Here is a 23243-nt window from a genome sequence, read left to right as displayed (position 1 = left end):
GGAAAATTAATGGAGCTACTATATTAATCCAGAAATTGTGAAAAGTGACAATGAATGGGACCACAGGAAAATGTAAATATTATATTAATGTGTCAATGGCAGATTAGTTATATTTCTCCATAAAAATACTGCCACATAAAACAACTGTGCATGTATCATTGTTATATTTGCAAAACTGAAACTTTATTTAGCTTTAATTAGCCCCATATTCTCAGACTGATTACCTTGAGAAAGAATTGGGTATCTGAATTGATTTTTGTCCTTTATTACTCTGGGCATAAACCTGTTGTTGAAATCAGTGAAAGTTGTGTGTAAAAAGACAATGGCATGGGGACTGAATGGCTCAAAACATGGCAATGATCTAACATCTAATGCCCGCTGAAATCAATTGAAAGACTCCTGTTGACTTCAGCAGATTTGGATCAGGCCTTTCATACTGAGGGTCATGATTCTGTAAGGTGCTTTATACTAACAGATCCCAATGCAGGGTTACGTGTCATCAGATCAAATATACGGGCCCCGTCAGTCATAAAAGACTGAAATTGCTATTACAAATAGCAATCTTGTTGGCAGTCTCAGCAGAAGGAACGAGGATTGAATAGGCATGAAGACTGAACTGTACTCTCACCCCTAGATGTGAGGCATCTAAGTAAGAGCTGTCAGGGCACTGAAGGGAAGCCTCACCATTGGTGCAGTTACATAAAGGACTTCTTTTTCCAGAGCTAACATTCTGTCACATCCAAACACACAGAGTGTTTAAGAAGGGAAAAAAAAGAGCAGCAGGCTCTTATCCCCAAAGAATTTAAAAAACATCTTGTCTCAGCCTAGCCATTTGGGACTTGGCTCCAATGGGGAAATTTCCCCAAAAACTCTAATTGGTTTTAAAATCAATCCAAGTAAAGCAGTTTTGAAATCAGCTGGAGCTGCCATGTAGAACAGGTTTGGTGGGGGGCTGTACACAACTGAAAACGTTGGGTTCACAAAGGAAAAGCTGTCAGATAGGGAAAGATGACACTGTATTTTAAATTTCTTTAACCTCTGTGCTGATGCTGTTTGAATGTGAATTGCACTACTGGCAACTTTTGTGGACCATTTTGAAAAAGCAAAAATATGTCCCGTTTTTCAAAAATTAATTAATCCACCTAGTGCCTCTTCAAAATTTTTCGGTTAGTAACTTGGGAAGGTGGGGTACCTTCATCATTAAAGGTGTGTGTTAACATTTCCTATCATAGCTCAGTGGCTGGATGCAAGGCAGTACTGCATAGTGTAAGGGTTTACCTACCTAGTGGGATAATGCCATCTCTGGGGGTCTAATTTCTAAAGCATGCTGTGCTGGGTATTAATTGGTTCATGTAAATCCTGCTGATGCACTTTAATACAGTCCTGTTTGAAAGAGTGCCATATTAAAGTGCATGAGGGAACCTTTATTGCATATCAGCAGGGTCTATGCATCCCAGTTAATGCATAACATGTCACTGTGCTTTAGAACCACACCTGGTAGAGCACATTATCTGACCGTGTAGACACACCCTAAGTGCTATTTCCAATAAACAAGACTGAATTGTCACTGGAAGTGAAGTCTACTGTAATTAATTTTTCTCTTTGCCTGTTTTAACAGCTCTATTGCAAGATCTGGCGTTAAATTCTTGAAAGCCTCACCTCGTAAGCTTTGTATTGCCTTTTCCTATTCCTGTCATTTCATCATGGTATTTATTATTACTGCTAAAAATAGACAATGAGGGCAGTATTTCTCCTAAAGTATTTACCTTACCCTTGCTTGACAATGGTGATCTGTCACTCACTTCAGGGCTCCTGTACTGTATCTGGCTTTAGTTAAGGTAGATGTTTGTGTCCTGCTTATGTTTTCTCATGATGGGAGCATATTAAACTTTGTCACATAACAATGCTTCAGAGTCAGATTCCAATTTGGTACAAATTGATGTAACATTATTCACTTCAATAGTTAGCACATTTACACCAGCTGACAATCTGGTACTGTGTTTATTTGTCTTTTTCTCATTGTTTGTGAGACTTTGTTATTAGGTTTGTCTTTTTTAATTAACAGGTTGACATTAAAAAAAATTCTTGTTTCACAAAGCAGCATGTTTCTTGGGTTTTAATAAGCCCAAAACTACCATTTCAAACTTACAGAAAAATACCTTTGATCGGGAGTTTGCTCGTCTGAATGATTTTAAATTAATGTGCTATTTATACAGTAAGATTATGTAACTTTTTTTAAAACATCTAATTGAAATAGTACTGAAAAGGTGAAAACTGTGGATAGCATTAAATGCTTTAATTCAGTAAAATTGTTATTTTCACAAATTGTAAAAACTTTTTTCTGGTTTCATTTTTATTAATTCAGGAACTTTGAAGCTAGTACAGTAGACTTCTGATAATCCAGCACGTTTGGGACTCAGGGGGTGCCGGATTATCCAGATATGCTGGAGTATCAGGAGGTACTCCAGTGGGGGGCTGTGACAGATCTGCAGGGACCCACACTGCGACCGGTGGGGGGAGGGGCGGGTTGGCGGGGAACGGCGCAGCAAGGGGTGAACCCTCCGCCATTTTGCAAGGAGGCAGGGGAAGCCCCACACAGCCGCCGGCGACAGGCCAGCTGGGGCTGCAAGCTGCAGCGGCAGACTTGGGAAAGTGGCGGAGCAGAGCAGCTGGGGTGCTGCCGGGTTGGTCCCACACCGCCACCCCTCGCTTCGCCCCCTCTCCTCCGCCACTGCTTGCAGTCCCAGATGGCCTGTAGCAGGCAGCTGCGCGGGGCTTCCCCTGCCTCTCTGCAAAGTGGTGGAGGGTTCTCCCCTCGCTGGGACATTCCCCGCCAACCACCCCCCCATCTCCTCTGGCCCCCCGGCCAGATGCAGTGTGGGTCCCGGCCAGGGGCAGATGAGGATTTTGTGGGGCCCAGGGCAGCACAATTTCGCGGGGCCCCCCCTTTGACATGGCATATGCGCGGTGGTGTCACGTGTATACGCGGTGGCACCACGGCACATGCGGGGGGCTTCTTGAAGCATGGGGCCCGGGGTAGCCGCCCTGCTCGCCCTGCTTTATATCCGCCATTGGTCCCAGAATACCTGTCACAGGGATATAATCCCCTTCCTCTTTTCTCCCCTTCCCCTTTCCGGCCCATGAGCGCACATGGGGCTCACAGGAGCTCCAATTGTCCGGCTGGCTGGAGCACTTCCAGGTTCCAGTTGGTGCTGGACTATCAGGCGTGCTGGACCACTGGATGCCGGACAATTGGAGTTTTACTGTACTTTTCACTTTGGTGCATGTAGCACTACAGTCTGACCACTGTGGTTCAGGGATTTGTGCAAGGATTCAAGGTCAGCTAATTAATAATAATAAATACCTAACTCTTGCATACTATTTCTCATGAATACATCTCAAAGAAATATTATTATCCCTGTTTTAGAGCTGGAAGAACTGAGGTATAGGCAAATGATGAGACTTGATCAATGTCACAAAGCAGATCTGTGGAAAAACCTGGTTTATTAAGAAAGTCAAATGGAAAATGTCAAAAATTGAAGTTTGAAAGCTAAACCTGGGAGCGAGTGTAACATTCACAAGGAAAAGTTGGATAGTACTGTTAGAGGATTTTGCACAACCAGAACAATTACACTACTTATTTTTAAGGTTATCCTGTGCTCCCACAGCATCTCTGGGCCCAATATGGGATGAAATCATCTCTCTTGTACCTGTCTCTTTACGTTGGGTAAAAGGGCAAAAAGAGTGGCATACCAGAGTTCCCAAAAGCCCTGGATGCAGCCAGAGAATGATTTCCATGGCACAGGTAAAGTACTAGACTGTAAGACTGCCTTCTGAGGACCCTCTCACAAGCCTTGGCATTGAGGGTATATTGAGGGAGGGTGGGAGAGTAATGTTGAGGGCAGAGCTGCAACCTACAACATTGTGGAGAACTTGAGCTGTGCTGCTGCCTATAACAGCTTGGTGATTCTGCCATAGCATAGCTCCCCCCTCCTCAAGCTGTTTGAATTACACCAATGGGCTCTACAGCCCCTGGATCAGCCCAGGATCAGGCTTAAAGACACATTAGTTTCACCTTCTCCTGGACTGCCAGTTGTGCGCTGCAACTCTCAAAGACCCAATACTGAATCTCATTCACATAGGGTTGCCAACTTTATACTCACACAAAACCAAACACCCCAGCTCCACCTGTCTTGCCCCTCCTCTGATGTCCTACCACTGCCATACCCCTTCTCCTAGGCTCTTTCCCCGCTCACTCAGTCCCTCTTTCCTCTGTCACTTGCTCTCCCCACCCTTAGTCACGTGCTCATTTTCACTGGGCTGGCTCAGATGTTTGAGTTTGAGTGGGAGAGCTGAGGACTTCTCTGGCTTGGGTGTGGGCTCCAAGGTGTGCCAGGGGGCTCCATGATGAGGCAGTGGTTTGGGATACAAGAAGAGGTGAGGGCTCTGGCTGGGGATGTAGACTTTGGGGTGGGGCCAGGGATGAGAGGTGTGGAGTGCAGGAAGGAGCTCTAGGCTGGGGATGTAACTGAGGGGTGCAAAGTATGGGAAGGGGATCTAGGCTGAGGCTAGGAGTCCAAGTATGCGGGGAGCTGTGGGTTCTAGGATGGAGTTATAAATGAGAGGTTCAAGGTGTAGGAGGGGGTTCTAGGCTGAGGCAGGAGATTGAGGTGTGAGGTACACATGAGGGATCTGGCTGTGGGGTGTAGACCCTGGGGTAGAGCTGGGGATTAGAGGTTTGGGCTGAAGAAGGATGCTCTAGGCTGGAATGGAAGGGATTGGAGGGTGGGAGGGGGATCGAGACTGGGGGGGGTTCCAGGGTGCAGGGTCTGGACGAACCTTACCTCCAACCACCCTTGGAAGCAGAGGTATATGCCCCTCCAACTCTATGTGGAGGCAGAATGAGGTACCTCTGCAGTCTCTCATGCCTTTCAGGGGTGTGCTGGCTCCACATGCAGTATCTGCTCTTTCATGCACTGCTTAAACAATTAAATGAAAGAACATCTTAGAGTGGTGCAATTTTTGTTTTGTCTCTTAGTGGTCCTAATCCTGCTTGTTTTCCAGATTTGAATAGGGAAATTGGATCAGGGTTGGAGGCCTCTAGGGATTTGTAATTGGACTGGAGCAAATGCTTTAAGTAAAATTATCATGATTCAACCCTATTTTTCATGGAACTCTGTCAGTTTCATGGATTCAAGGACGGGTGGATTCAAGAGAGCGTCCCTTCTCCACTGGAGAAATCTAGATAGCAACAAGCTTTTAAATAAATAAATAAATAAAATAGGAATCACATTGGTGTGGGCTGTCTTCTATTATAATGTCAATCACATGTTCCTCATTGTGCAACACAAATATAACTATCTATAATTAACATTAGGACAGATGTATTTAGCTTGCATTAAGAAAATCATCTCTGGATCATCATTTCACAGTTGATATATTTGTGCCAAAAACATGTATCGTGGCTATATGAATAATGAGACACACAGCTGGCAAGTTTTAAATTTCTAAATGCCCTTCTAAGACATCTGACTTTTAAATTCTACATAACATTTTAGGCAAATCATTTACTATATTCTGAACAGTTCAGAAATATAGCCTGCAGTTCCTGCTTTTGCAAAATTCTTATTTGCTTCCATGAGAGTGTGGCTGTAGTGAGGACTGTAGGAATTTTGCCCTACTGTATGTCTTCCATGCCCCACAGGATGAGTGGGCTGTTTTCTCGGAGTTGCATATGTTTGCCATTCCCATTTCTGGGATCATCTGCTTAGTTTTCTAGATTGAAAAAAGGCCAGCTGTATGTCCATTTACATTAATGTTAAAATTGCATTAAAATGAACAATAGTAAAATAGGTTTACAGTATTTCATGAAAGGTGCCTGAACATTTAGAAGATAATTTGTCAAGATTTTTTAACACTTTGAAGTGAAAATGAGTTCACTTAACAATGACTAGTAATTACAGCATTATGCAATGATAGTAGCAGTAGTTTATCAAAGTACTTTTTTAGAATTACTATGTTAAAAATCCAGTGCTAAATGTTTATATTTACCTCTAATATAGAGTGGAAGTGTTTTCTTTGGTGTACCTTACACCAAGCTATGGTACTTAAAGTGATACACTGACAGGCACCATTAGGCTGGGGAAATAAAACACATCAAAGTTTATATTAAAAGTCCTTCATGTGTAAAAAGTAAAAGTCCTTCATGTGTCAAAGTCTTTGAAGCCATTGCTTGCATAGAGTTTGTTTCCTCCTTATCCTGTGACACTGTAGCATCTGTGAGATAGAAAGACATATGTGTCATGAAACTCACTCTAAATGGATGAAGAAGTATGTAATCCAGGCCTGAAGTTTTTTTTTCTATTCATGCTTAGCATCCTAAATGCCTTCCAGTGCCACATGAAATCAAAGCAAAAATGAATCCAGATGAAACAAGATTTGTCAAACTTGGAAGTTAGACTAAAAAATGAACATTAATATTGACGAATTTTCCACAGTGTTATATAGGGTCAGCTTCTGGATACTGCTTTCTAAGAACTGTTATATCAGCAATTCAGTGTAATTTTTGTAATGAAGACTCAGATATGGTAACTATGCTTTTTGGTCATTTATATAGTTTGCATAGGTAATCACCTAGCATTGGGTTTATCCTGGCCAGAAAAACTGCTGTAGGAGCTTGCACCCTGGCATGAATATTGATAGCTTCAGCACTGACTTCGGAATGCTGAAATGCAGTTTTAAGATGGCTTTGGAATAAATTTAATTATTTGATTCACTCAGAAAAATGAGCTCATGATATAAACTTATCAGATACATTACTTCTATTTTCCAAGCTTTTGGCCTTGTCTTGCAGGGTCTATTGGCTTCTGTGTGGTTTCTCCGTGCCAACGATTTGCAGGCTGGGACACAACAATAAAATAACCATAACTTTTAAAAATGCCTAAGGGCATGTCTTCACTAAGAAATTATTTGGAAATAACTAAATTGGAGATAATAACTCCCGAAATAACTATTTTGAAATAAGCTTATTTCCCAAGGAAAGCAGGAGTTATTTCAAAATAACCAACCCCTTATTTTGAAATAATGAGCTTGGTAGTGTGGACGCTATGTTTGTTATTTCAAAATGAGTGAGGTTATTTCAAAATAACTCCCTAGGGCTTAGTCTTCTAACTTTCTTAAAGACACCTAAATCGCATAGTTTCAAAGTCCTTTTGACTTTCTTTGGGACTTGGGCTCCTAAGGAATTTAGGCCCTCTTGAAAATGTGACAAACATATACTGTAAGGATACATCTACACTTGCTCCCTAGTTCGAGCTAGGGATGCAAATGTAGCCAACCGAAATTGCTAATGAAGAAGGGATTTAAATATTCTGCGCTTCATTAGCATAATCTCGCCTGCGCGCTATTCCTCTTGCCAGCTGATTTGAACCAGGAAGTGCACTCTGGGACGCATTAATTCGAATCAAACACCTTGATTCAAACTAACGTTACTCCTCATTTTTTAAGGAGTAACGTTAGCTTGAACCAAAGGGTTTGATTCAAACTAACGCGTCCCAAAGCGCACTTCCTGTTTTGAATCAGATGTTGAGTGGAATAATGCCCAAGTGAGATTATGCTAATGAAGCACGGGATATTTAAATCCCTGCTTCATTATCAATTTCAATCAGCTACATTTGCATCCCTAGCTCGAACTAGGGAGCAAGTGTAGACGTACCCTAAGTGATTTAGGAGTTTAAAAAAATTTCACAAAGATTTCCTGAACTGGACTTAATACTGTAACAGATACTTACTTTATTTTTGGTTATGTCTTTCAGACTTTCATTTGTACATTTGAAGCAAGTACAAACTTAGCAGTTCTCTTCTTTCCCTTCCTCCAAATGAGTAATTCCAGTAATCTTAAAAAAAATAGATTTAAATCACTGAAGACAAATCTAGAGCAAAGCTAAAGCTATTCAGTACCTTCCATGTGTTTCTGTTAGCAGAGTTTCTATGGTGTCTCACAACAGCATTTGACTTTTTTCATAGTGCTTAGTCTTACACATGTACCAAGAGCAATAGAGAATCTCTATGCATCTGAGGCCATTCACATAGTACCTGGTTTCTCAGCACAATGCCTTCTTTGGTCTGTCTGTGTCCCTTGACAACAGGGGTTTGTCTATGGCCTCCACACTAGGGATGTTAATATCAGTTAATTGAATAGTCAATTAACCTCATGAACTCTTATCAGTTTGTCGACTATTCTATAGTCCCCATGCAGCCCCTGTCTGGGGGGAGAGAGGAGTCTGAGCTCTTGGACCTAACATGAGCCAGAACTGAGCCAGGGTAGCTTCCTGCCTGGCTCCTAATACATATTAAATATGGAGCCGCAGCGGAGGTAGGTTCAAGACCCAGTGCAAACTGGGACAGCTGGGCTGCTGGCCAGTCTGCTAAAAAATTTACTGGCAAGAAGTAGGGGTGGGGGGATGCGTTTAGTCTACAGCAATAACCTATAAGCTTTTGCTTATCGGTTAATCAGTTAATCGACTATACTATTACATCCCAACTCCACACTTGTACCTAATCAGGGGATTGACCAGTGTGCAAAAAGAACTGGCATAAATTATTACTGGCCATCAGCATTACTTCCTTGGGTATTCTCATGTAGTTTGCCATGAGATAATGCCACACAGATATTACAGTTCTCTCTCCACACTAAGCCATGCTCCAAAGCTTGTGAAAACAGACCCTGAAATGTCTGAGTTTGGAGGGACATGGAGCTACCACCTAAGTTCAACTCCTGCTTGAGTAATTATAATGGGTTTCAAACATTTTTCATCCCTTCTAAGATTGAAACTAGAAGGGATTGTTGAGCCCTAAACATTTGGATAACCATCATATGATATTTTCTTTTAACCTAAGCTATTTAACATATAGTTCAGTGCAATTTTACCATACATTATTTTAAATAAACTTCTAATTGCTAATAAAAGATTAACAAAAATATCTCTTATTCTAGCATTTTCTCCCCATCTTACATTCTGAATGACTTGCCTTATTCTTCTGCATCTTGGCCCCATATCTTTTTTTCCTCTGGCCACAATTGTAGTTAGTAGCATAAAGGAATGTTACATGATGTTTGCATAAGTGCTCCCTCTAGTGATAGTGATAGAAATGTAGCTGTGTTAGTCTGGTGTAGCTGAAACAAAATACAGGACTATGTAGAACTTTAAAGACTAACAAGATGGTTTATTAGATGATGAGCTTTCGTGGGCCAGACCCACTTCCTCAGATCAAATAGTGGAAGAAAATAGTCACAGCCATATATACCAAAGGATACAATTTTAAAAAAAATGAACACATATGAAAAGGACAAATCACATTTCAGAACGGAAGGAGGATGCAGGGGGGGTGGGGAAAGGAAGGTGAATGCCAGTGAGTCACCACATTTTACAAACCTCTCTCCTCTGATCCTACTTCGGAATACCAAAAGAAATTACTCTGTCTCCTTAAAAGCCTCCCTACAGCTACTCGGGAACAAATCCACACAGAAACACCTTCTGACCCCCGACCAGGATTTTTCTATCTGCTTCCCAAGATCCATAAACCTGGACACCCCGGACGCCCCATCATCTCTGGTATTGGCACACTCACTACTGGTCTATCCAGCTATGTAGACTCTCTCCTCAAACCCTACGCAACCCACATCCCCAGCTATCTCCGAGACACTACTGACTTCCTAAGGAAACTACAAAACATCGATAACCTCCCCAATAACACCATCCTTGCCACCATGGATGTAGAAGCACTATACACCAACATCCCACATGAAGACGGATTACAAGCTATTAGAAACACTATCCCAGAGGACACCACTGCCAACCTGGTAGCAGACCTATGTAACTTCGTTCTCACCCACAATTATTTCCACTTTGAGAACAACTTATACCTCCAGATCAGCGGCACAGCCATGGGTACATGCATGGCCTCACAGTATGCTAATATATTTATGGCTGACCTAGAACAACGTTTCCTCAACTCCCGTCCCCTTTTACCCCTTCTCTACTTACGCTACATCGATGACATCTTTATGATCTGGACGCATGGCCAAGAAACACTGGAGACATTCCACAGAGATTTCAACAACCTACACCCCACCATTAACCTTAGTCTGGACCATTCCACACGAGAGATCCATTTCCTGGACACCACAGTACAAATCAACAATGGGAAATTAGACACCACCCTCTACAGAAAACCCACTGACTCATACAGTTACCTACATGCTTCCAGCTCCCATCCAGCACACACCATACGATCCATCATCTATAGCCAAGCCTTTCGATACAACCGCATCTGCTCTAATCCCACAGACAGAGACCAGAAACTTCAGGATCTCTACCAAGCATTTATAAACCTCAACTACCCACCCAGAGAAATAAAAAAGCAAATTGAAAGAGCCAAACGAATACCTAGAAACCATCTACTACAAGACAGACCCAAGAAAACCAACAATAGAACACCACTTGTCATCACCTACAGCTCCCAACTTAAACCTGTCCTACACATTATCAATAGATTACAACCTATATGGAACAGGACACTAAACTCCAAGAAGCTCTGGGAGACAGACCCATAGTCTCCTATAGACAACCACCTAACCTCAAGATGATTCTTACCAACAACTACAGGACATACCACACTAATACCAACCCTGGTACTTTCCCTTGCAACAAACCCCACTGCCAGCTTTGTCCACATATTCACTCTGCTGACACAATTATTGGGCCTAACCAAGTGAGTTATAAGATCAAGAACACATATTCCTGCGCCTCCAGAAATATAATCTATGCTATCATGTGCCGAAAGTGTCCGTCTGCTATGTACATTGGACAAACGTCTCAGACACTTCACCAAAGAATCAATGCCCACAAAACAGACATTAGACAGGATCACAAAGAAAAAACAGTTGCTTGTCATTTCAACCAGAAAGGACACTGTCTGAATGACCTGCTAACCTGCATCCTACTTCAGAAGACATTCAAATCTGCACTTGAAAGGGAATCCTCTGAACTGGCATTCATGCTAAAATTCGACACTCTCCGCAGGGGACTTTACAAAGACTCCAGCTATCTTACTCATTACAAATATAGCTTCCCCAATTATCACCTCTAATACTATTAACTCACAGACATCTACCCTTCTCCACCTCTAATATCATTAACTCACTGGCATTCACCTTCCTTCCTCCCCCCCCCCCCCCCCCCCGCATCCCCCTTCTGTTCTGAAATGTGATTTGTCCTTTTCATATGTGTTCATTTTTTTTAAATTGTATCCTTTGGTATATATGGCTGTGACTATTTTCTTCCACTATTTGATCTGAGGAAGTGAGTCTGGCCCACGAAAGCTCATCATCTAATAAACCATCTTGTTAGTCTTTAAAGTGCTACATAGTCCTGTATTTTGTTCCCTCTAGTGATGACAGTGTTACTTCACTTATGTTACTCCCAGAATGCCTGTCTTCGCTAAAATGCATATAAAAATGGAGAGACTAATTGCACTTTCAGAGCTAAATCTCAAAGGAAATGTTAATGAACAATGGATTTCCGAGGTTACTGACTTATTTCATGACTACCCAATCAGAGGAAAGCCACAGAGGTTTGATCATATTATTTCTGTATGAGGTAGGATATCAGCAGTGCAGATTGAGAGCACAATCTCCTTTTGGGATAAGACTGGGAGGAATAATCTGGATGTGGTGTTACAGAAATTGGTCAAAGATTGACCACAAGTAGAGATGTAAGATGTAAAAGATCTGTTACTTAAATACAGCAACAAGGTGAGATAACAGAGCTAAACTAAGGGGTTCTCTGACAGACAGGGATGGTTCACACCAGCTGAAAAATCTGGGACCCCAGTAAGTCAGAGTCCAGTCTTCATTGTATGGGTGAGGGGACAAGGACTGTTACTCCTCTATAAAATGAGGAGAGAGTGGTGAGGGAGCAGCCAGAACCTTTGCTGTTTTCACAGGAAGAGATGAGGAGAGAGGCCTCTGAGGTTGTGTGGACACAGAAGCATTATTTCAGAATAATGTCAGTTATTCCAAAATAATGTAGTGCGTGTCTACACAGCAAGCCTGTTATTTCAAAAATAAATTAGAAATTATGGGCTTCTTACTCTGACTCCTGCAACCCTCATTGTATGAGGAGTAAGGGAAGTCAGGGGAAAAGTGCTCTATTTTGAAATAACTGCTGTGTAGCCAGTGCCAAAAGTTGAAATAAGTTATTTCAACTTGTTACACAATTAGCATAGCTCAAATTGCATAGCTAATTTCAAGCTTAGCACTGCTGTGTAGATGTACCTTGAGATACTGCTTCTTTAAGAGTGGGAATGTGCAGGAGTGAGAGAGAAACAGGGTCATCTATGGGCTAGGCGGGCATAGAACGTGCCAACATTGCATGAATCTTGCCCTACACAGGAGTAGGGAAGAAGGGATGGATTTTATTCTGGGGTATAAATTGACTGAGTTTGTTTGGAGGGAGGTGTTTGCTTGGGACAAGGGTTGATTTACTCAGGATTTATATTTTGGAACTTACATTGTTCAAGAAAAGGAAGCTGGGGCAATGGAATTTATATTTGCCTGGGTTGGACCAAAGGTATTTTTTCATTGGGGTTTGTAGTTCTTAGGAAAGATGAGCCCTGGGGAATTTTTTTCAAGCCATGCTCCTTACATTTCCACTGAACCATTTAAGGAGTGAGTGAGTGAGTTGTGTGGCTGGCAAAATGGGAGTAACACAGACACCGGCCAAGGATTTTGAGCAGCATGCAGGTTCAAACACAAGATAGGGGCAATGGGGATATTTACGTCTCCCTCTCTGTACTTTCCTGCTGACTGCTTCCCATGCTTTGGGAACCAAAACTCTCAATTCTGATATCATTGGCATCCCTCACTCAGTCTCTCTTGTCGCATTTGGCCACTGCCTGCATGCAGCCCACTTCTGGTCGATCTATCCCCTCTTCCTCCTCCATTCCATTCCCTCCCCTTCTTTTCCATCCTCCTCACCATTTTAACTATAGGCATGGTGAGGAGATTGGGAGAGACTCAATGGTTAGAGGGGAGCCTTACTCCCAGTCAAATGAGCCCATCAGGGATGCAAGTTATGGTTGAATCGGCCCCTCTGGTAAGGCAATACTGTTTGTAGTATTAAGTAGGGCTGAGTGAATAATTCCTGATAAATCATTTGCCTCTTGCTCTGTTCATGTAATATTTGGAAGCAGATTGCTATTTCTTTGCTTTGGTGCTCCACTTGCAGTTTAAAGCTATCCTTCTGCAAAATATACCACTGCTTTCATCCTGGTGCACATTTTACCCCATTGTGCACGTGGGGCCAATGTAACTCATGCAATTGATTTTGGTGGATGGTTTCAGAGATAAAGAGTTCAAGGGACAACCTCCTGCCTTCACATTTCATTAACATCTTTGACTCCCCTCTCACGTCTACACACGTAGACTATATTGTTTAGGAAAGGAATTATGCCTGATCCTGCATGATATACTTCTTTTATGCATTGCAGAGCCTAGTTATATAATAATTTTATGCCTACATCAAAGACTTTGTATCTCTTGTCACTTTCAAACTTTCTCTTTATTTTATCTATTGCTTCCTTGTTCTCCTTTTCCTTCCTTACATGCCTATCATCTGTCAGGATCTTTCTCACTAAAAGTTTCTGATTAGAGTTTCCTCTCTCAGTTTTTCTTCTAACCCTAGATTTGCCAGAAGTACCCTCTTGCAGCAGAATTTGCGAGACTCTGACCCCACTGGAGTATCACACTTCTATTGTCCTCTCTGCTAGTAAAATACTGAACAGTAGTTGTGTTTGTTCCCTTCCAGTAAACCTGTATTCTCCCTGTATTATAACTCTATGTTTAACTATTTCCACTGACTTATGGTTGTAGCACTCGGCATACTCTCACAGTGCATGGATAAAATCTTTTTCCTTTTGTACATCTGCTTTGATTGTTCCTCTAAATCTCATATGTAGAGGAGTAATCTCTACTTTCTGGGTGAAAGAAGCATCTGCTATGTTTATATTATGATTTCCAGTCTCCTCCCTCAACCCATCCCATTAGGATTCTGCTAGCCAATGATAGAAATGTTATGATGTACCCAACTCTGTTTGGTCCCTGAATGTTGGGATGCTCCCCTTTTGTTCCCTCTGTAGATGCCAGAAAGATGCTTTCCCCCAGTAAATTAGACTCTGAAAACTCTCTAGGGAGAACCTCAAGTAGTTTTCCTCCATGCCATATAGCATTCTCCCAGGAGAGGGGACAGTTTGCCTCCTGGTCTTTTATTCTGGCTTCAGTCCATGGTGGCATGTCTCTTGGGCTGTGTCCAGACTCCATGCCTCCGTCGACGGAGGCATGTAGATTAGCCAGCTCGGAAGAGGGAAATGAAGCCGTGATTAAAATAATCGCGGCTTCATTTAAATTTAAATGGCTGCCCCGATCTGCCGATCAGCTGTTTGTCGGCAGATCGGGAGAGTCTGGACGCGATGCCCCGACAAAGAAGCCTTTCTTCATCGACACAGGTAAACCTGGTTTCACGAGGCTTACCTGTGTCGATGAAGAAAGGCTTCTTTGTCGGGGCATCGCGTCCAGACTCTCCCGATCTGCCGACAAACAGCTGATCGGCAGATCGGGGCAGCCATTTAAATTTAAATGAAGCCGCGATTATTTTAATCGCGGCTTCATTTCCCTCTTCCGAGCTGGCTAATCTACATGCCTCCGTCGACGGAGGCATGGAGTCTGGACACAGCCTTGGTTTCATCAAGCTTTAATTGTTTGGGTACAAGAATTCTCCCTAAATGTGTTCCAGATTCCCATCCCTTTCAAAGCCCTGCTTTTTCCAAACAGCAGCTCCTATCTGTGTTCTGAAACAGTTGTTCTTCCTGCTTCACTAACAAATACCATGTATCACAGCAAAACAATTTTTTTTTTTGCCAATCCAATATTTAGCACGTCAAAGCCAGACATACAAATGATCTCTTGTTCTGAATGGCCAGTTTCATATTCTAGAAAATGCTTATGTTTTTTCTGGGAATCTTGACCTTCATTCATTACTGAGATTTCCAAATGCTTCATGTGAGAGTTTACATGAGGGTATTTAAATGATGACAATGATTCTGAAGTGACTTCACTATACATCAGTAATTCATCAATACTGTTCTTTGAAGGATGTTACTATAAAATATTTTCCTGGACCAATATTCTTACAGGTCTAATGGAGCACTTCTGTCCTTTGAAAAAGAATTAACCTGGAAAGAATCAAGCAATGTGTTTATGTTCTGTTGTTGTAGTTATGACAAAAGTTATGAACCAGTGAAGTGATGACAAATTCTTACTTACTGCTTATTGCCTTGACTTGATATAACAGTACTGGCAGAATGTCACCTGACATTTTAGTTTCTCATTTTTCTGTGTCTATAAATATACTGCATTATAATTGATAATGGGATTGTTAGCCATTAAAAAATAATGCAGTAAATATGGCTTTGTAGCCAATCTTGGCATTGCACATTGAAAACAAATAAATGCACAGCTTGAAAAATAGCCAAGTCAGTAATGGGTATAAATCAAATACAGAACATACTATAGAACAAGTAAAGAGAATTAAGTTTCTTGACTTGTTTTCTTTTCCCTTTCTTATAAATGAAAGTGGTCGGGCCTGCTCTAGGACACATCAGCACCATGCTACAATAATATTAAATCTGACTAATAATAAATCTTGTATTTTGTTTGCTTTTTATTTATTTATTTTTACTTTTTTAACTGAAAATTATATGGTTTGCCTTCAGTGTGAAACATGGGCTAAACTGGTAAGATTAGATTATTTCTGCCCACTGCTTTTGGCAATCTTTTTTTCCATCACATTCAAAATTCAAAGTAATAAATACATTTTTGCCTGGAATACTATGATCAGCAGTGGCACTACTACCCAATGCAGGCCTTTACCTAGAAGAGGTCAGAGATGCTGAGCAGAGCCTGGGTATTGGAATATGCTGTTTAATGGGGTACATCTAAAAGTGAGTAGGTGTTGGCCTCTGATATTCACTGTGTAATGAAGATGCTACTGATTTGGGCATATATACCAGCCTCTCCTGTTCTTGTTCAATGTGTGTTTTGCACATGAGGTTTTACCACTGTGGTAAGAGCCCACTACTGTCTACATTTTTCCTTGTGTATATAAAAAATGAAAGATTTTTGCTTCCTATCCCTTTGCAATAGAAGTACTACTTGGTTTACATTGATTTTCTTTGATTGTCTCATTCACATTCACTCAGTTGGCTGCTCCTCCTTTGCCTTGCCATGGCTGTTCTTGGGGCAGGGGTAGAGGGGTGGGAGAAGGTTGCCTCTGTTTGCCCTCAAAGACAATAAAAATTCCCTTTTTGAAATGATTCCTTTCCCCAACATCAGAAGTAGTGGAAAAAATGTTTTATCATTCATTTTCGGTACACTTCCCTGTCCACAGAAAACAAATGGAGCATATACATAGTGATCAGATACCCACCCAAGAGCGGCTGTATAGTATTGGGAGAGTGATCAATTAGTGGTATGCAGCCGCCATAACAATGAGCAAGTACTAGGACACAGTGTGGTCATTCACACAAGATAATGATCGAATTGTGGTATAGGAAATACACTCAGCATCTAACCTGGGGATATTATGAACACTGTATAATATAAAGGGAAAGATTAAATATATAGATATACAAATCTGTCAGTGCCACCCAGCCTGGAAATGGTGTACAATGAGCCTGAGTAGTCTAGAGTAAACATGTTGTGCAGCTACTCAATAGACATATGGGCTACGTGTAGACTGGCATGATTTTCCGCAAATGCTTTTAACAGAAAAGTTTTCCGTTAAAAGCATTTGTGGAAAAGAGCGTCTAGATTGGCACGGACGCTTTTCCGCAAAAGCACTTTTTGTGGAAAAGCGTCTGTGCCAATCTAGACACGCTTTTCCGCAAAAAAGCCCCGATCACCATTTCACGATCGGGGATTTTTTGCACAAAACAAATCTGAGCTGTCTACACTGGCCCTTTTGTGCAAAAGCTTTGCGCAAAAGGACTTTTGCCCGAACGGGAGCAGCATAGTATTTCTGCAAGAAGCACTGATTTCTTACATGAGATCGTAGGTGTTCTTGTGGAAATTCAAGTGACCAGTGTAGACAGCTGGCAAGTTTTTCCGCAAAAGCAGTTGCTTTTGCGGAAAAACTTGCCAGTCTAGACACAGCCATGATGTAGTATTAAAATGATCAAGTGCTATTATGCATAAAGTTATGCTATGCCATCCTGACATGGTACTTTAAAATTCATGGGGTTCAAATTACGTTTCTAATTTATGTTTTAACCTCTCCTCAGTGATTACTCCTGATTCCTCATAGCTTGATATTTCCCATATGCCCTCAGAATCCTTTTCTACAAGTTGTTGCCCTTGTTTATATTTTTGTCTTTATTTTTGCTTTCATTCCTTACATTTCAAAAAAACAAATATATACACCCTACTTTCACTGCATTTTTCTGGTTCTTCAGTGAACTTCTATTTCTTTTCTTATTTTTTGTATTTGCAGCTGTGATGTTCTATTTTGAATGGGTTTGGTTTTCTCACAAGGAATTTTCTAAGTTTACTTATGGTTGTCCTTTTATAACATTAGTGCCTGACTTTATTCCAGCAGTGTACTTCTATTTTCTGAGTCTCAGAGAGATATCCGTGTTTGTCTGTAACTTTAAAAACAACCAGCAGTTCTGTGTCACATTGGAGCTTGTCTACACTACTGAGAAGATTGATGCTGCTGCCGTTGATCTTCCGCGTTTCAAATTGGTGGGTCTAGTGAAGACCCACTAATTTGAACTGAGAGGACTCCCCTGTGATCCCATTGACTTCCCGCCGTGTGGATGGCATGAAAACCTGATTTAAGATATTTCAACTCCAGCTATGTAATTAACATAACTGGAGTTGCATATTTTATGGCAACTTTCCCCTTTAGTGTTGTCCAGGCCTTAGAGACTAACAAAAATATATAGTATCATAAGCTTTCATGGATAAAACCTACTTAATCAGATGAGAAATAGAGTGAGGCCAGCCACATGGTGAATGCTAGTGCAGGACCAGACGACTCAGTGTTCATGGGGAACACTGCTACTCCTTTGGGACCTAGTCTAGCTCCCACAAACAGTGTGAGTTTTTTGATTAAGTCTAATGAGAATTGGATATGTCCCTTAAAAGAAGTAGTATGTTCCTCTGCTAACACACTGCATACTGCTGTATGTCCTTGAGCACCCTCTCTGCCCAGAACACCCAGCTCTCTTGGCTCCTTGGCACACATAGTGCTGTGGAAACTGCTTTCTCAAATTCTCTTGAATTCTATGTGGGAATCCTGCGCTGCTGCTTTGAGGATGAGCCAGTGCAGGAAAAAATAGGTTTTCCGGACCCTTCTTTCTGGAGAAAACCCCCAAGACCCATAAACAAACAACCCTGGCACAAATTCACTACATAGATCATTAATATAACTGGATTTGATGTGGGATTGTCAAGTGCTCAGTATCTGCCCAACTCCATTCCCATTGAAATTAATAGAAATTTTCCCATTGCCTTCAGTGAGACAAGATGTAGGACAACATTTGTGAAAATCTGTTCTGTCCAGTCCCTGCCATCCTGTTATATGTGATATTCTGTTTTAGGTATCCCTTCAAAAAGATTTGGACTGGGAATTTCAGATCCTTTAGATGGCTTTGAAAATCTCAGCCAGGATGCCTAATAGCTAAGGATTTTTTTAAAAATTGTCCACTATGGGATTTCTTACACTTTCCTCTGAAGCAATGGTACTAGCTTCTCCTACTGCAAGTTACAAAAAGTGTGTTCCTTTTAACAAGATTGCTACCACTTGAATTATTAACGTTAATGTCACGTACATCATTTATTCAAACATGGGTGGATTCTGGAGTTCTCTTTCAAGCAAATCAAAATTAGTAAGAGATTTTCTGTAATAATGACTTGTAGAATGACTTCAGCATTTAGCCCATTGCAAAGGTTTTTTGTGTTGGGAGACATGTTTTTTGTTCGGTTAGTTGGTTTCTATTTTGTTTTTGTTTTAAATTTCAGATTGCTTACCTGAACAGAGTGTCTGGAGTCTTACTTTCGAGATTGTTAGGTACAAAAGATACTCTTCATTCTTCATCTGTGTACAAAATCCATATAAACTATATCCATATGTTTCTTGAAACAAATATTTCTTCTCATATAAAGGAAACAACCCAACCAACAAGTACTAGTAGTTAAGCATTTATGAATAATTCCACAATAACAAACCAGTCTGTAATGTAGAGAAACTAGCTACTGTAAGTAGGAAATTCATTTCAATTTCAAGCTTCTAAGGGACTATAGTAAACAAAGGGGGGGAAAACTATTTTTTCCCTGTGTCCTAATACATGTGCTTTAAAGAAATCCAACGGGAATTTTATACTATATGTACATTTTATGAAATTTAAATGAATATCTGTGGCTACTCTCAAGAGCATTTCGTTAAAAAATAAAAGAATTTTGATGTTCCATGTTGAATTATTAAGCAAAAATATTCAGTTATTAGATAGTTAATTAAGTGGAACTGACTGTATTCATTAAAATATTTGTTCCAAACAAATGTATTTAACATTCAGATATTATGCAGAATAGGTGACAATTGCATATCTCCATGGAGATCAATAATGGGATTCAGATCATTGTGTAAAGAGTCTGCAAGTTTAATGCAGAGAGAATGTCATTATTATTTCTCTCTTAATGATGGTCATTATGCGCAAACACTGATTGAATTCCATTTGTTACCTGCATTTGAGCTGAGAGGAATAATTACAATTTAAGTGTCTCCATTAAAATTCATAAAAGAATATGAATGCAAAAATTATACTTGAAACTGACAAAATATACTTTGAGGATATAAATTGTGTTTTCTGATAGGCCTCTTACAAGTATTAAAAATAGCTTCATTTTAATAAGATGGCATATAAAGATCATGCATTATCATCATCTTTATGTTAATTCTTATAATACATGACTAATACTAAAAAGTAAAGAAATTAACTTTAAAAGTAGAAATTAATGAAACAATAGACTACTTGTCATGCAGCCTATTTGGAATGGATACCTTTGTATTTGGGTGATAGTAATCCAGCCTCATAATATCTAGTTAGCTAGTCAGCTGCTCTAAATTGTGAAAATTACTCTGCTACATTTTTGGTGACATGTTTCAATATGTTTTTACACTGATGAAATGGAATATTGCTAATGCACCATTTTAAAGACCCTTTTACATGCACTGTCAAAAGACTGTATTTCACTGACTGCTCATTGTACTGTGAGAGTGAGACATGTACTTTCTATTAGTATTGAAGGACCTGATCCAGAGAGGAGCTCAGTCTGTCAATTGTCCTCAGCTCTCATTGACTTTCCTTTGAGGTGATCAACCCTACATATATTGAGTCTTTAAGTCTCAATTATTAATAGTGGCAGTATTGCAGAGGGACTGGCTGATGTGATATATCTCCTACTATGGTAAATAAGATCACCAAGGCTGGGACTCCTCACTGTCCCTCAGTACAATGTAGGCAAAAGGAAGATTGGGTAAAGAGAGCAGAGATTTCTCCATCAATGGCTTGTAAAATGAGGATGCTTTTCCCCTTATTACTGATTGGGGTAAGACAGTGGGATCCTTCTGATGAAGGTATGATTTTTTAAAAAAAAATTTGGGTCTGTTTGTTGTGTTCTGAGGTGGCTTGCTTCTTTTCAGCTCCTACACTTGGATTTATTAGGACATGTTGCCCTGTTAGTGGCTGTAATGGGTTCATGGTTCCATTGCTCAACACCTCACAGGATCAGGCCCTAATGCTGTCTTCTATTTTTGTTAAGACACCAAGAGGTCTTCAGGCAGTGCACATAAAAAATGATCATTATTATTATTAGTTGTGATGACAGTAGAAGCCAGTTAGCTAGGTTATCAGTGGATGGTCTGTCATCCCGATTAAATGGCTGTCCCAATTAAGAGAGGAGGTAATTAAAAAGATCTAATAAGCTTTAAAATGACAAAATACTCTACTCAATAAAAATAAAAGTATAAAACTGACATTCACAATATTTCATTTCCCCCCTCCTAAGCTTTATTTGGAAACTTTTGTATTAAAATTAAAAGGCAGGGGTTTACAATTTTATACCTATTTAACACTTGGTTAAACACTACTTAAGTACTTGTCACCAGGCAAATACTTCCCCATTAAGTGAAATTTATGCAAAAATGGTTCTGATTAAGCAGCAGTCATTGTCATTTACTACCGTTAGGCTAACCTGTCTCCCTGGAAGATATCTCAATAAAGCACCTGTCCAAATTAAGTGTTTCCTTGTTAAGTAGTGTTTGCCCTACTATTCGACTCTAACTGTAGTGACCCTCTTATGAGGACATTTTAAAAATAAGAGACTTGACCATTACTAAACAGTAGAAACTGCTTTTTATGTAGTATTTTTTATTCCTAGAACTGACATGAACAAAATTATTTATACCACCTGGTTTAAATGAAAGCTAGGGATTAGCATTAATCAGTAACTATTGAATATGCATGTTTATTGGCAGGGGAACTTTCTAAAATTGGCTTTGCTGAACAGGGATGTGAGACACAGAGGTGAGATCGGGCACATAAAATTAGTGTGGAATGAGGAAATGTATCTAACTTACATTTCTCTGCCCACTCTGAAATCTGCAACCATGCAAAAAATAGTTTCTGTAACCAACAAGTTCTTGCGGAATCAGTGGGCAGGTTTCAAAATCCATATCCTTTCTGAAGAGTTTAATCTGTCAAACGGAACCCTAAAATCCGACACAGGAATTCAACTTGACCCAAAATATTCACACCTTTGCAGTAACTCCATTAGCTTTTAAACACTGTACAGGGCACATCTACACTGCAGCATTATTTCAGAATAACTGACATTATTTCAAAATAACAAAATGTGCATCTACACAGCAAGCCATTATTTTGAAATAATGTTGAGCTGGAGGACTTCTTACTTTGAATCCTGTAATCCTCATTTTACAAGAAGTAAGGGAAGTTAAAAGAAGAGTGTTTTTCCTTCAACTTCCTGCTGCATAGACAAATTAAGCTATTTTGACTTATGCACCTTCAGCTACATCATTTGCGTTGCTGATCTTAATTCAACTTTTGCTCTGCAGCGAAGCCACACCCTGTGACACATAGCAAAACAACATGTCACAAGACCTGTTAGAATTCAGATAGATATAAATAAGCAACTGTTATGGGGCTGACATTGCAAATGGAGTGGGGGTTGGGAAGACCTTTGTGCCCTTTAAAGAAATGTATGGTACTTATCTCACAGAAATATAATTGCATTTCATGTGAATAGGACATAAACTTCTGATCATAGGTGCCAGCTCCAGGGTTGGAACACCCATGTGAAAAATTAGCAGATACTCATCACTACCACCAGCCTGGCAGATAAGGTTCCTCCCTGACTCTTCCCAGCCCTTTTGCCCATGGGTGGAACCTGCTGAACTCCTGCTTCACACCCTCCAGGCTCAGCTGTGCAGCAGCATGCTGAAGGGGGAGAGGGAGGGGAGTGCAGGCAGAACGGGATGGGATATAGAGTTGCCAACTTTCTATTCACACAAAACTAAACACCCTTGCCTCACCTCTTGCTTGTCTCCTTACTCCATCCCCCACACCACCACTTGCTCTCTCCCACCCCTACTCACTCACTAATTTTCACCAGATAGGGGAAGGGAGTTCAGGTGCAGGTTCTGGGGTGGGGCTGGGGATGAGGGGCTTGAGGTGCAGGAGGGGACTCAGGACTGTAGGTGTGGATTTGGAGTGGGTTCCAGGAGTTAGGATGCATTTGGAATATGGGAGGGGGCTCCGCACTGAGGCAGGGTGTATGGGCTCTGGGCTGGGAGTGTGAGTTCTGGGATGAGGCTAGAAATGAGGGGTTCAGGATGCTTGAGGTGGCCGTGGGCTGGCATAGGGTTTGGATGAGGAGGGCATGAGCTCTTGGAGGCAGTTTGGATGCTAGAGGGGTCTCAGGGCTCTGGCCTGGGTGCAGTAGGGGGTGCAGGAGCTGGGAGGAAGTTTTGGTGTGGGAGGTGGTCTCAGGACTGAGAAAGGGGGTTGGGTTGTGGGAGGGATGGTTCAGTGGTGCTGACTGGACCCAG

General features: G+C 40.9%; 1 long non-coding RNA gene across 1 annotated transcript; it reads right to left on the bottom strand.

The window, feature by feature from the left end:
* Nucleotides 1-3485: 3485 nt before the first annotated feature.
* On the bottom strand, nucleotides 3486-19580 carry LOC142830182 (uncharacterized). The gene is made up of 3 exons (XR_012905195.1): nucleotides 19148-19580; nucleotides 7791-7895; nucleotides 3486-6276 (listed from the first exon to the last, which is right to left on the bottom strand). It is a non-coding gene; the product is annotated as an uncharacterized LOC142830182 (long non-coding RNA).
* Between the last annotated feature and the right edge of the window lie 3663 nt (nucleotides 19581-23243).

Source organism: Pelodiscus sinensis, chromosome 7 (genome assembly GCF_049634645.1).
Source record: "Pelodiscus sinensis isolate JC-2024 chromosome 7, ASM4963464v1, whole genome shotgun sequence".
NCBI lineage: Eukaryota > Metazoa > Chordata > Testudines > Trionychidae > Pelodiscus > Pelodiscus sinensis.
The sequence above is the reverse complement of the archived record's forward strand: the minus strand, read 5'-3'. Positions and strand labels throughout refer to the sequence as shown.